This window comes from Lissotriton vulgaris, chromosome 1_2 (assembly GCF_964263255.1).
Source record: "Lissotriton vulgaris chromosome 1_2, aLisVul1.2, whole genome shotgun sequence".
NCBI classification, from domain to species: domain Eukaryota; kingdom Metazoa; phylum Chordata; class Amphibia; order Caudata; family Salamandridae; genus Lissotriton; species Lissotriton vulgaris.
In genome coordinates this window covers 143751726-143767394 of record NC_141686.1, presented here as the reverse complement: position 1 = coordinate 143767394, position 15669 = coordinate 143751726, and the positions used below count along the sequence as shown (strand labels likewise).

At 44.7% G+C, this 15669-nt stretch overlaps 1 protein-coding gene across 1 annotated transcript in view; it reads left to right on the top strand.

The window, feature by feature from the left end:
- The window catches only part of LOC147734707 (solute carrier family 23 member 1-like), a 474929-nt gene that overhangs the window by 214828 nt on the left and 244432 nt on the right, over positions 1-15669 (top strand). The window lies entirely within an intron of this gene.

The following is a 15669-nucleotide window of genomic DNA, read 5'->3' as shown; positions in this document are numbered from 1 at the left end:
TTGTGAGGTGATGATTATGGACCAGGTTAAACAAGTGCATAGCGGTCCAAATCACCTCCTACAATTAGGCTAAGCTGAGCCTTGGTATGTGAGGAACAAGGACATCTCAGTTTAATTCGTTCTTCCCTGTGGGTCACAGGAGGAAAGGTCTATTTGCTAATATTTTTTGATGCTCTATCCCTGACTCTTGAGTACTGCAGCTGTAGTGTGTGGGTGTGTTCAGTTTGGCAAGTAGCGCCCACTACTTGAGTCTGGAACTCCAGGAGCAGCATTCCAGTTCCCAATAGAAGTGCAATGGCAATGCGCATAGTTCTCCTGCATGCTGCCACTACGTCATCATATGCAAGACACATGCAAGGGCATGTTGTTCACTAAAACATCAATTGCTCCAACCTCTACAGGTGTCTAGGTTGGCTGGTAGCTAAGGGTTTGTAAAGACATTCACGTGCAAGCAAAGTCGTTTGGAGTTCCTAATTATTTGCTTACCTGTAGTGTGCAAAGTTCCTCTCTTTTCATACGTCTGTGTACCTGCATAGCTTTTATTTGCAAGCTGGTGATATTTCGGGATTACTGACATAATATTGAGTACAAAAATATAGGCATTAAAAATATCGAGTTTAAAATATCGACTACCAAAATATCGAAATCCTATCTACAAACAGGTAAGTACAAAAATATTGAATCAAAAATATCGTTTAAAAATAATATAGTTAGTGAAAATATCGAATTTTTGTTAATGTCTTAAAAGTAATTTAAAATAAATTAAATATTAAAAATATTTAACTAAAACATACTTAAAAATACTTAAATAACCTTAAAATTATAAAATAATTAATTTAAGTTAAAAAAAACAATGATACTTTTTAAAACATAAATAGATATATTCACATGATATTAATTAAAAAAACACAATATTTTTACTGTAGGATAGCGTAGGGGTAAACATTACTATTCACACTCCAGTGAGTGCAACAGTAGGGAAAGTGTTGGATAGCGTAGGGGTGAAAATGACTATTCCCACTCCATTGAGTGCAACAGTAGGGAAAGCGTTGGATAGCGTAGGGGTAAAAATTACTAATCCCACTCCAATGAGTCCAACAGTAGGTAAAGCGTTGGATAGCATAGGGGTAAAAATTACTATTCCCACTCTAGAGAGTGCAACAGTACGGAAAGCGTTGGATAGCGTAGGGGTAAGAATTACTATTCCCACTCCAAAGAGTGCAACAGTAGGGAAAGCGTTGGATAGCGTAGGGGTCAAAATTACTATTCCCACTCCAGGAAGGGCAAACGTAGGGAAAGCGTTGGATAGCGTAGGGGTAAAAATTACTATTCCCACTCCAGTAAGTGCAACAGTAGGGAAAGTGTTGGATAGCGTAGAGGTAATAATTACTATTCCCACTCCAGTGAGTGCAACAGTAGGGAAAGCGTTGGACAGAGTAGGGGTCAAAATTACTATTCCCACTCCAGGAAGGGCAACAGTAGGGAAAGCTTTGGATAGCGTAGGGGTAAAAATTACTATTCCCACTCCAGTGAGTGCAACAGTAGGGAAAGCGTTGGATAGCGTAGAGGTGATAATTACTATTCCCACTCCAGTGAGTGCAACAGTAGGGAAAGCGTTGGATAGCGTAGGGGGAAGAATTACTATTCCCACTCCAGTGAGTGCAACAGTAGGGAAGCGTTGGATAGCGTAGGGGTAAAAATTACTATTCCCACTCCAGTAAGTGCAACAGTAGGGAAAGCGTTGGATAGCGTAGGGGTAAAAATGACTATTCCCACTCCAATGAGTGCAACAGTAGGGAAAGCGTTGGATAGCGTAGAGGTAATAATTATTATTCCCACTCCAGTGAGTGCAACAGTAGGGAAAGCGTTGGATAGCGTAGGGGTAAAAATTACTATTCCCAATCCAGTGAGTGCAACAGTAGGGAAGCATTGGATAGTGTAGGGGTAAAAATTACTATTCCCACTCCAGTGAGTGCAACAGTAGGGATAGCGTTTTATAGCGTAGAGGTAATAAAAACTATTCCCACTCCAGTGAGTGCAACAGTAGGGAAAGCGTTGGATAGCGTAGAGGTAAAAATTACTATTCCCACTCCAGTGAGTGCAACAGTAGGGAAAGCTTTGGATAGCGTAGGGGTAAAAATTACTATTCAAACTCCAGTGAGTGCAACAGTAGGGAAAGCGTTGGATAGCGTAGGGGTAAAAATTACTATTCCCACTCCAGTGAGTGCAACAGTAGGGAAAGCGTTGGATAGCGTAGGGGTAAAAATTACTATTCCTACTCCAGAGAGTGCAACAGTAGGGAAAGCAATGGATAGCATAGGGGTAAAAATTACTATTCCCACTCCAGTGAGTGCAACAGTAGGGAAAGCGTTGGATAGCGTAGGGATAAAAATTACTATTCCCTCTCCAGTGAGTGCAACAGTAGGGAAAGTAAATACTTCATATATTATTTAAAAATATATATATATTGATATCTATAATAAATTAATTAAAAGTAATTACCAATTTAATATAATATAATAATTAATCAATTAAAAATACAAATAAAAATTAATTCTTACAATTAATTACCTATTAGCACAAATGTATTACAAATTAGCAATTAATTAATTAGCAATTAAAAATTAATTAACAATTGATTAAATATAAGTATCCATAAATAAATTAAATTATTTAATTAGTTATAATTAAATAACTTCCCACACTATTCCCCTATAAACCCACAACCCACTACGGAAAATACATTAGTAAAATTAACATATTTATCAACTAATCAATTAAGTAAAATTAATTGCCAATTAAAATTTAAATAATTACCAAATAAACATTGATTAACAATTAATTAAAAATAAATATCAATAAATACATTTTAATATTTTATTAAATATAATTAAATTACTTCCCACCCTATTCCCCTATAAACCCACAACCCGCTACAGAATTAAATTACGCAAAAATTAAATAACATAAAATTCATTACTTAAAATAAATTATAACATAAATATACACTTTTCACACACATACTAACATACAAAACACTATAAAAAATTCGATATTATGAAACATTCGATAATTTTAATAACCTATATTATATACTTCGATATTTTGACTTTCTATATTTATAAAATTCGATATTACATTACTTACCTTAAAAACGATATTTTTGATGACTATATTCTGTCTATTCGATATTTTGTCCATTCTATGTTTTGAAGTCGATATTTGTGTAATTCGATATTTTGTACTCGATAATTTGTCTGTATACCTATATTCCGTCGAGTGAATGTGCTTTAAGTTGATGTCCCTTTTTCCTGTGGGTTAACTCCATTTTATACTTACATAAACGAGGGGTGGAGGGTCTAAGGGAGTTTTAAGACCTACCCAGGCTATCATCCCCTAATTGACATACTGAAACTACAAAGAAACCTGGAGGTCTAAACAAAGAAAAACAAAGAGTCAGTCATGTACTCTAAACTTATAAGACTAAAAAGTCAACAATGTACAGGATAGAATAACCAATAAGTCTTATACAGAGTTAATAGTCCAACGCATTAACCACCAGCAAAGCATTTTACTCATTACTTTAAAACTGGATAGATGTTTATGATCATTTTTTTCTCTCAACAACTTAAAAAGTGCACAAATGTCCTTATATTAATATGAAAACCTGTGTTAGCGCTTTGCCTTGTACACATTTCGAAGCCCATAAAGTGCCACTTGATAAATCGAAATTCGAAACTGAGACTGTTCAACAAAACAATACATTTAAATAACCTAAAGCACATTAGGCTCTACAAGGAAGACAGAGGGTGGTTAAGTGTTCAAACCATAAAAGTTTATTAAATGTTAAATGTTTACACCAGATTGTTCGCTGTCACTAGGACTTAGTTCAATTGGCTGTATTTCTTCTCTAATCATTTCTGGGATGCATTATTTTGATACAACAGTTCTCAGTCTCTCATCTTTTTTCAGACATTTCTCTTTCCTCTGCACTCTACCAAGCCAAAGTGCTTACACTCACATTTTCAGCTGCATGATTTCTTGTTGTTACTGTTTGCTCATTCACTCAGACTTGATATTGAGACCCGTGTGCCGTCTTTTTCTCCCCCTGAACGTTTATTCTGTGCTAGAGATTGACTCTACGAATCAGTGACTGTTGTTACCACTACTTCATCAGTTTATCTCACTGTCTTGAGTTTGAGAGGCATCAATCCAGTTTGGCAGACCTACGCACTTCACAATAGTGTTAGTCATTAGAATGACTTAGAAAGGTCCTCATCAACGGGGCTCCAGGCAAGTCTTTCTGATGTTTTTCCTTACTATGATTCCGTTTCCTGGACCTAAATCATGACATAGTTCTTGTCTTGGAAGCGATGTCACCAAGTCAACTTGATGAGAGATAGAATGAAACACAGCAGCCAATCTTTTACAATATCGAAGAACCAATTCATCTGTTATATTCACAAGCACAGTGGCAGGCACTGATGAGACTCTCATAGCTCTCCCCATCAAGATTTAAAGGAGGTAGAGCCCCGTCCTCTGATCTAGAGTGCTTTGAAGGCTCATCAAGACCAGAGAAAGAACATCAGGTGATTTCTGAGAAGCAGATGCACACACATTGGCCATTCAGGATTTTAGAGTGCTGTTGATCTGTTCCACAATACCAAAATCATCGGCCTTGTAACTGCAGTGAAATCTCTAATCCATCAGTAGTGCTAAACACATTAACATTATCACTTAATTTCTGAAGTATGTCCCATGATCTGACTCAAGAGTAACAGTAGGACGAACCAGGGAATCATTTCTCTCAGGAATAGTTTGACCACAGTAAGGCTGTCACTCCTTTTGATTAGGTATACTTCTTCCCAGCAACAGAATAAACAGACTACCACAAGGATATAGCCAAGTCAATTGCAGATGGCCAGATCTTCCTATGTGACTCATGACCACAACTGTCCTTCTGCCAGCATTCAACTGCTGGCAAGTAGCACACAAAACACAGACTCTTAGCAATGACACAGAAATGGGGAGTATTAAAAAAATTGCTCAAAAGACGGATCCTAGCATTTCACCCTATATGGGTAGGACTGTCATATGGCTTATACGTTCCCAAGTAAAGCTGTGTGTTTGTCAGATGACACAAAGTCAGGATTGTGTGAGACTGATTCTGAGCACACCTTAAGGATATGTTGGCCTAAGTTCTGCTATCTCACAGTGCAGCATCTGTACCCTTAATCTGGAAAGGTAACAAATGAATTATGAAACCACAGAACATGCCAACCCTGACTCTCCAAAGAATGGTGGTAACAGATCTAGTTGGCAGGGTATGCTCAGACGTGAGTCCCCTGCTCACTTTGCCACTGGATTCAAGCAAGCCGGGCTGAAGACGGCTGAAATGCCAGAAACCAATCCTCGGAAGCTGGTTTCCGGTCCAGGGAAGGCATGGCTTGGCAGTTCGGGCAGGACTGTTCCCATGAGACACAGGGTCAGACTGATTTGCATATGGCCATGTCTGAAATGGGGTGGCAGAGTGAGCTAAAGAACAGTGATGGATTAAACCCAGAGCTGTTGACTGGGTGTGAGTGTTTGATTTGTTCAGATGCTCCGTCCATCACCACCCCCTTTTGTACCGCTTTGTTCTCCATAAGTAGGCAGGGTATGCTCAGACGTGAGCCCCTTGCTCACTTTGCCACTGGATTCAAGCAAGCCGGACTGAAGACGGCTGAAATGCCAGAAACCGGTCCTCGGAAGCTTGTTTCCGGTCCAGGGAAGGCTTGGCAGTTCGGGCTGGACTGTTACCATGAGGCACAGGGTCAGACTGATTTGCAATGGCTATGTCTGAACTGGGGTGGCAGAGTGGGCGAAAGAACGGTGATGGATTAAACCCAGATCTGTTGACTGGGTGTGAGTGTTTGATTGGTTCAGATGCTCTGTCCATCACCACCCTCTTTTGTACCGCTTTGTTCGCCATAAGTTGGCAGGGTATGCTCAGACATGAGTCCCTTGCTCACTTTGCCACTGCTCCCAGCTGCTCCGCCCTCCCTCGCACTTGGCCATATATGGCGACCGTGCAACGCAGTTGAGTGTGACCTAGTTTAGGACACCCCCGCGCCGCACGGCCACCAGCTGCTGCGAGTGCCTCCCGCCTCCCGCCACCCGCCTGCCTCGCTGACCCTGCCGCCGTCTGACCACGCCCCCTGCCACTGAGCGGCGTGGTCTCCTGCGGTCTAGTGCTGTGTTCACTGAGTTTGTAGGCTCCTGTGCCCCGTTTGTCCTTGCTCTGTGCCCCTTTGCTGCTGCTGTGTTTATCTTTTGTTTTCCTTGTATTTTTATCGCCTGTCCCCCTGCTCTCGCTCCCCGGTTTCCTCCCGCCCCGCTCCCCGCTTCCCGCCTCTGTAGATAACCACGCCCTCTTTTCTTTCTGTGCCCTCCCCGCTCCCGCCTCCCAGCTGCTCCGCCCTCCCTCGCACTTCGCCATATATGGCGACCGTGCGAACGCGCAGCAGTCACGCGCAGCGGGAGCGCCGATTGTGCACCAAAGGTAAGCCCGTCTACACCTGTCCGCGCCTGGACCACGCCCAGTGCCGGAACCCCTGGCCCCCGCAGACCCCTGAACCACCCACCGGACATACGACGCCGCCACCCTCAACGCACTCAACGCCGGCCGATTCCCGGGATGCTACTGAGCCACCCTGAGACGCACCCACGGACCCTTCTGCTGCAACGCCTGCAAGTTTACCTGCATCCGGACCTGCACCACTCCAGCAGTACCCAAGACCTTGACGAGCAACAGCAGCAGCCACCTGAGATGCATCCTGCTGAACACCCGCTCCGTCCACAGGCACGCCATCGGGATCTGGAACCTGCTCGACACCACAGCCCCAGACGTCGCCTTCTTCACGGAAACCTGGATGAACGCCTCCTCCGCGCCTGACATCGCCATCGCCATCCCAGACGGCTACAAGATCATCCGTAGGGACAGCATCAATCACACCGGGGGAGGCATCGCCATCATCCACAGGAACACCATCCGCATCACGACCGACACCGATGACACCCTCTCTACAGCTGAGCACCTGCACTTCCAAGTCCACATCAACCCCAAGACCACCCTCAGAGGCACCCTCATCTACAGACCCCCGGGACAACGCACACAATTCAGCGAAGACATCGCCGACTTCATCAGCCCGCACGCCCTCTGCTCCGCGGACTACATCCTCCTAGGGGACCTCAACTTCCACCTGGAGAACAACAACGACCGAAACACCACCACCCTGCTGGACAACCTCGCCAACCTGGGACTCAAGCAACTGGTGACCACCCCCACCCACTACGCCGGACACACACTCGACCCCGTCTTCTCATGCAGCAAGGACATCGCCTTCAGCCACGCCACCGGACTCCACTGGACGGACCACAGCTGCGTCCACTTCAGCTTCGCAAGGACCACGATCCACCACCACCACCAGCAACAGGCGGCACGCAGGAACTGGAATAACATCACAGCCGACCAGCTGGCGTCCTCCCTGAGCACGAACCCTCCCACCAGCACAACAAACCCCAGCCAGGCGGCCACCAACCTCATGAAGTGGATCAACGACTGCGCAGATGAGCTCGCCCCCATGAGGACCCCGCCCCGCAGACCCGGCAGCAAGAAAGCCCCATGGTTCACCGACGAACTCAAGAGCTCCAAGAAGAACTGCAGAGCCCTCGAGAGAACCTGGCGCAGAGACCCAACACCGGACAACATGACTGCCCTTAAGCTCGCCACCCGGAAACACCACCAACTCATCCGCGCCACCAAGAAAACTGCATTCCAGGAACGACTGGACAACAACGCACACAACAGTAAAGAACTCTTCAACATCGTCAAAGAGTTCTCCAACCCCAACGCCGGAAACAACGACATCACCCCTTCGCAAGACCTCTGCAACTCCCTCGCCTCCTACTTCCACAACAAGATCGCGGACATACACAACAGCTTCAGCACTCAACCGACGAGCACCACGACCGAACCACCGCCCCCCACCACCACCCTCCGCGCCTGGACTCCGATCAGCACCGAAGACACCATCCGCACAATAAACTCCATCCACTCCGGATCTCCGACCGACCCTTGCCCCCACCACGTCTTCAACAAGGCCGACGCTATCATCGCACCCCACCTGCGGGACATCATCAACACCTCCTTCGACACCGCTACCTTCCCGGAGAGCTGGAAGCACGCCGAACTCAGCGCTCTACTAAAGAAGCCATCGGCTGACCCCACCGACCAACAAGAACTACCGCCCCATCTCACTGCTCCCATTTCCTGCAAAAGTCATCGAGAAGACCGTCAACAAGCAGCTGGCCGCCTTCCTCGAGACGAACTAATCCCTCGACCCCTCAAAGTCTGGGTTCCGGGCCAACCACAGCACCGAGACCGCCCTGATCGCAGTCACAGATGACATCCGAGCGCTGCTCGACAACGGAGAAACAGCGGCACTCATCCTCTTCGACCTCTCTGCGGCCTTCGACATTGTTTGCCATCGCACCCTAGCACAACGCCTCAGCAACGTGGGAGTCCAGGAGAAGGCACTGGAGTGGATCATCTCCTTCCTCGCCGGAAGAACACAGAGAGTCCGCCTCCCCCCGTTCAGATCTGAAGCCACCGAAGTCATCTGCGGCGTCCCACAAGGCTCCTCACTCAGCCCAACCCTCTTCAACATCTACATGAGCCCCCTCGCAGACATCGCATGCCAGCACAACCTCAACATCATCTCCTACGCCGACACCCAGCTGATCCTCTCCCTTACCAACGACCCCGCCACCGCCAGAGCCAACCTTCACGAAGGGATGAAAGAGGTAGCCGAATGGATGAAGAACAGCCGCCTGAAATTGAACTCGGACAAGACGGAAGTCCTCATCATGGGATCCTCACCCTCCGTCTGGGACGACTCCTGGTGGCCCCCCGCCCTAGGCAGCGCACCCAAACCAACAGACCACGCACGCAACCTGGGCTTCATCCTGGACTCCTCCCTCTCCATGACCAGACAAGTCAACGCCGTCTCCTCGTCATGCTTCAATATCCTGCGCATGCTACGTAAGATCTTCCGGTGGATCCCCACCGAGACCAGGAAGACGGTCACCCAGGCCCTCGTCACCAGCCGTCTGGACTATGGCAACACCCTCTACGCCGGAACCACCGCCAAACTCCAGAAGAGACTCCAGCGGATCCAGAACGCCTCAGCACGACTCATCCTGGACATCCCCCGTCGCAGCCACATCTCCGGACACCTGAGAGATCTGCATTGGCTCCCGGTCAACAAGAAAATCACCTTCCGTATCCTCACCCACGCACACAAAGCCCTACACAGCCAAGGCCCAGGATACCTCAACAGCCGCCTCAACTTCTACGCTCCCAAACACCAGCTCCGTTCGACCAGCCACGCCCTCGCCGCCGTCCCCCGCATCCGCAGAGCCACCACAGGGGGACGGTCCTTCTCCTACCTCGCCGCCAAGACATGGAACTCCCTCCCCACCCACCTCCGCCTGACCCAGGACCACCTCGCCTTCAGGAATCAACTCAAGACCTGGTTGTTCGAGCAGTAGCGGAAAAAAAACAGAACAGCATTAAGAGACAAAAAAAATAGCAGTAATACATTTCAGATCCATAATATCACAAAGTTGACAGAACAGTAGATCAATTGATGTAAACCATGAAAAAGAAAAAAAGAAGAGAAGAAAAGAGCACAACACAGATGAAAGCTAAAAGCAAAATACATCTCAATTTCCTATTCAATTAGCAATTGGAGACCATAAGTTGCGACCAAATGTCCTCTTACTTATACCCTTCAGTTTATATCATGCGGTTTCAAGATAGTACATGGATAAAAGCTTATTTTGCCACAAAATGAAATTCGGTGGTTCTTCATCAAGCCAGCCTGATGTTCTGCAAAAGCGAAAAGCAGACATGCATATAAACACAAATCCAATATCTGTGTCCGAGGTCAACTTAACCGCATTTTCTTCGCAACCGAACAAAACCAGAGATGCTGTTAATTTGACTGAGATGGACAGCTCAGCTATAAAAAAATGCTCTCCATCAACAATAAATCTTGCCAGTTTCGGATAGTCAAAAAACATGTTTACAGCATCGACCCCATATAGATTACAACGGCTACAACTTGTCCCACGCCCTGCACTCCATTTAGCTATCTTCCCTGGTGTATAGTAAAGCCCGAAGACAGACATAAAATGCTGACTAATGAGTGATCCATTCATCAAAACATTTCTAGCAATTGCTAAACTTCTCTCTATATTTACACATTGAATATTCAATTTATTCTGCCATTTGATCGCTACAGCCTCTAGATCATCCTCCCTCTTTTCCAAGATTAGCTGATACAGAGGCCCAATTCTTCGCCGCTGCTTAATCGCTTCTAAAATTTCAATGTTCCCCAGAAAGATTAAATATTGTGACATCTTCTGTAAACAAAAGCTACGTACCTGAAGGTATTTTAAAAAATCAGAGCGAGGTATATGATAAGTGTTCATTAAATAATCAAATGGTACAAAATCCTTCTCTATAAATAGATCCCCCAAATTCTTAACGCCTAAATTATTCCACCTATGCATTACCCCATCCTGGAATATCGCTGGCAAAAAAGAACAATTCTGCAAAGGAGTATACTTTGTTAAGTTAATGCTAAGCCGAAATTTTCTTTTAATAGATCGCCAAATAAAAAAGGCTGTATCAAATATCTTAAATGTAGTCTTTTTATAATAGCTCGGCTCTATAATCCAGTTTAAGCACTGTTTCGCCTCCGTACCCAGGAGCATTTCATAGATCGATGGGGTCAAAAAATCCTCTATATAATTTTCCGGCAATAAAAGTACACCCATGTATTGCATTATTGCCATCCAATGATACCATTGAAAGTTTGGAATACCCCATCCCCCTCTATCTCGAGATAACTCACAGCTTTTCAGCACTCTCCTGGCCCGGCGGTACCCCCATAAAAATCTAGAGCACATTCTCTCTAAACGGGCAAAATATCCTGACGGTATTAACAACGGTATGGCTCGAAATATATATAAACATTTTGGGAAGATGAGCATTTTTATCAGATTGCTTCAACCTAGTAGCGAAAGTTTCAAATTATTAACCCTTTCAAAAATTCTATTGGAGGATGCTATTACAGGATCTAAATTAATAGGAATAATATCCTCAATGTTGGCGGTGATTTTAATCCCAAGGTATATGGCCTCTTTATCTATCTTCATATTCTCTGGACGTCCTACCACAGAGTGTATAAGCTGGGTTTTATCAATATTCAACGTATAACCAGAAAAGCAACCAAATTCCTCCGCTAATTTTACAATATTAGGTAAAGCCGTATTAAGTTGCGCTGTTACCACGGCAATATCGTCGGCGTAAGCGCAGACTTTTAATTCCCAACCATTTAGCTGTACTGGTTTAATTGCGGGATTCCTTTCCAGATTTCCGATAAAAGGATCAATATATAAAGCGAACAGCAAGGGGGAGCAGGGGCAACCCTGTCTCGTCCCCCTTGCTATCCGCACCAACCCCGACAGAGAACCTGAAATCCGAATGACCGCAGTCGGTTGAGAATAAAGTGTTCTTATTGCCTTATTAAACTCCCCGGGAATCCCCATCTTCTCCACCGCCGCCCACAAAAAAGCCCAGGTAACCCTGTTGAACGCTTTTTCGGCGTCCAACAGGGCCACCCCGACTGAAGAGCCGGTCCCCTGCGCCCAATCCAGGGGCTGGACTGTTCCCATGAGGCACAGGGTCTGACTGATTTTCATACGGCCATGTCTGAACTGGAGTGGCAGAGTGGGCTAAAGAACGGTGATGGATTAAACCCAGATCTGTTGACTGGGTGTGAGTGTTTGATTGGTTCAGATGCTCTGTCCATCACCACCCCCTTTTGTACTGCTTTGTTCGCCATAAGTTGGCAGGGTATGCTCAGACGTGAGTCCCTTGCTCACTTTGCCACAGGATTCAAGCAAGCCAGGCTGAAGACGGCTAGAATGCCAGAAACCGGTCCTCGGAAGCTTGTTTCCGGTCCAGGGAAGGCATGGCTTGGCAGTTCGGGCTGGACTGTTTCCATGAGACACAGGGTCATACTGATTTGCATACAGCCATGTCTGAACTGGGGTGGCAGAGTGGGCTAAAGAACGGTGATGGATTAATCCCAGATCTGTTGACGGTGTGAGTGTTTGATTGGTTCAGATGCTCCGTCCATCACCACCCCCTTTTGTACCGCTTTGGTAACAGATCTAGAACTTTTTTGTTTGGTTGCTCATGCACACCAAAAGAGATACCTAAGAAATACTCAGCAAAGCGTTTCAGTATTTATTGAAGCATTGTGGTTCTTGTATAGAAGACATTCCCTGTAATAATCAATAGAAGGAACAGAATAGCATAATTAGCATTATGAGAATAGTGAAGAAAATTAATAACTCCACCATTGTGCTATAACAGTGAATTTATGCTGGCATATAAGTACTGTAATATGTTATTCTCCTACCTACCGCTAATTAACCTAGTATGACTAAGGTGAGTGATCTGCCAAATCCCTGCAGGATGATCTAAATTCCCATTACCTGCTGGTAAGTGTCATCAGGCTGCCCGTCTTGGTGGAGATCTGCGCATCCGTCGTAGAGGTAAAAAGGAATCGGCTGGGCTGGAATTCCAGCATGCAGTGACCTCACAGTGTCAGTGAAATGCTCCGCTGAATAAGGAAGTAATGATGCTAATATAACAAACAACACACATGCTGGCTGCCATGCTGAAGCCCCGTTCAGGCTACTATTGTTTATTCTATTCTGATTGCTCTATCGCCAAGTGGACTAGGTGTAGTGTACCTGGCCTCTGTACACAATGTTCAAGGTGGTGTGACGGTATGCCTTTGAAGTGGAAATGTAAGTAAAAGCAGTGTCAGAGAATATTATCCTGCTCAGGAAAGCAAGGAAATGTGTGTCAGATGTCCATGTACAGTATTCAAGAAAGGATGTCAATTTAACGTGAACATGCAAAATGATGGTGTTCTCACTCGATCCGAATGTGTCCATTTGACAGCACCTCAGAAAGGCCTAGCCATATGTGAAACTTTAACATCAGGTAAAACAGGTCTTCTATCTATAGAAACTCAAACCTTATCCTGATTCCTTCCACATCCAGACCTTACCCATATTTCCTTCTCGGTCACTGGTTCTTCCCCAGTGTTTATTGTACTCAACAACATATTTGAAACAGAGCCAGTGTCAGATTCACATGGTCCTTCTAGACCGAATGTGCAAGATTCAAGAGTGCAATACTTTGCCATTTTGTTCACATTGAGGTTTCCAGCTGGGACAAAATCCCACCTGCTCCTGTGTGCTGCACATTTTACAACAGATACTTCACTAAGGACTTGCAACACTTCTATCAAATTCATGACATATTTCCTGTTTCCTATAGAGAAACCAGAGGAAGTCAAGAAACCCCTCTATGATCACAGCTGACCAAAATCGTGGACCACATCAAAACCATTTTGACTGTCAATGTAAATGATAGCATTAAAACTACTGGAAATCCACCAAGCTTGGTGAGACAATCAATAGATACTTTGGGGTGGGGTGTTGTGGGTATAGGAAGTGGTGGCACCTATCTGATTTGTGTATAATTGGGTGGAGTTCTGCTTCGTGTGGTGCAAAAGGTAGGGGAAATACCCTAAGACCCCTAAATGTGTGGAGGAACGAATCCTGCACAAAACTGTAAACAAAAGATCCTATGCACATGCTTATGATTAGTCCATGAGAGTTCAAGTGTTTCAAATAAGACTCTCAATAAAGTTCCATGAATAGGTTTCTTGTTGTTCTATATTTATTCTGAGTTTTCCAAAAGATTACATTATTGATACTTCAACATCCAACATAAATCGTGGTTGGATTGTGGCTTGCCTGTGCTGTATTGGGAGGCAAACTTATTCCTTTTCACACAATGGGATCCGGAACCAGGTACACGCCAGAAGCCAACACAGACTGCCAGCGTACTTGCTCATGGCAGGGCTTCCCATCGGTTGGAAAACTCAGAAGACACTCAAACATTGGCCAGTCACAATGCTGGGAATGGAGGATGTCGCATTGGCATCCTAATCACCGGTGCGAGACCGCCGCTCCACTGGCGGCGGGTCCCAGCACCGCTAGGGTGGCGGGTGGGACCCTATGTTGGATACTAGCACCCATTCCAGCTACTACCTTAAGGCATCCAAGAATCGGTGCAGACACTAGATCAAGTGTGCTAAAGAAATAAACCAATATTTGTTTAAAATTCACATGTAATATAGTGATGGCACTTTTTGTATTTTTTGTAGGAGACAAAACTGTCAGCGTACGATGAGGAAGAACTACAAACAAGGGCACAGTGTTATTCTGATCGATTTGTATGAATATGTTATACTTTCAGAGAAGGAATGAATATTTAGAGTGAATTTCCATTAATTGTCTGGAATTCAAAGGCCCGCTAGGGAAGAATTTTCTTGAATAGGGAATGATAGTTGCAGGAATTATGCCCACTGGAGCGGAATAATGGATGTAAATTTATTGTATATATTATACATATTGCAACATTATCTTTTTTGGCAAAAACACAATGTATTGTGTTTAGAGAAAATAACACTCAATGGAAGAGTTTTGTATAATTCTCTGAAAGAGAAGACATGGTTATATCTTTGACAAGGAGTCATATAACCACTAAAAATTGTACATAAGATCGTTTCAAAATGGATGCCATGTTTTTGTTATCTTCGATATTGTGTTGGGGCAGGTAGTCCTACCTTTCTTGTTATAAACAAGCACTATGTGTTTGCACTGTTTACAAACTGCTAGCTACCCGTGACCAAGGTGCGGCGGCTGCAGCAAAACGCGTTGGGCGTTCGTTTGCTAATTTGTAACTAAATAACTCACGCTTATGGAGTTGGGCTCAAGACTGCATTTTTGAATACATGAAAAGTACTTTTTTCAATTTGATAGAGGATCGCTACCTCGCTTGAGCTCGTCACTGACAAAGCGGCAGAGAGACCAGCAAACTGTTTTTTTAATTAATATATATATATATACACACCTATAATATAACATCTAATAAAATACATATATTATAAATTAAAACATTAAAATATTAAATAATTTTTTAATTTACATTTTGCACTCCCTTCAGTGCAGCAGTAGGGAAAGTATTGGATAGCGGAGGGGTAAAAACATACTATTCCCACTCCAGTGAGTGCAACGGTAGGGAAAGTGTGTGATAGCGGAGGGGAAAAAATGACTATTCCCACTCCAGTGAATGCAACAGTAGGGAAAGTGTTGGATAGCGGATGGGAAAAATAACTATTCCCACTCCAGTGAGTGCTACAGCAGGGAACGTGTTGGCTAGCAAAGAGGTAAACATTACAAGTCCCACTCCAGTGAGTGCTATAGTAGGGTAAGTTTTAGATAGCGGAGGGGTACAAATTACTATTCCTGCTCCAATGAGTGCAACAGTAGGGAAAGTGTTGGATAGCAAAGGGGTGGAAATTACTATTCCCCCTCCAATGAGGGCAACAGAAGGGAAAGCGTTGGATTGTGGAGAGGTAAAAATTACTATTCCCACTGCAGTGAGTGCAATAGTCGGGAAAGTGCTGG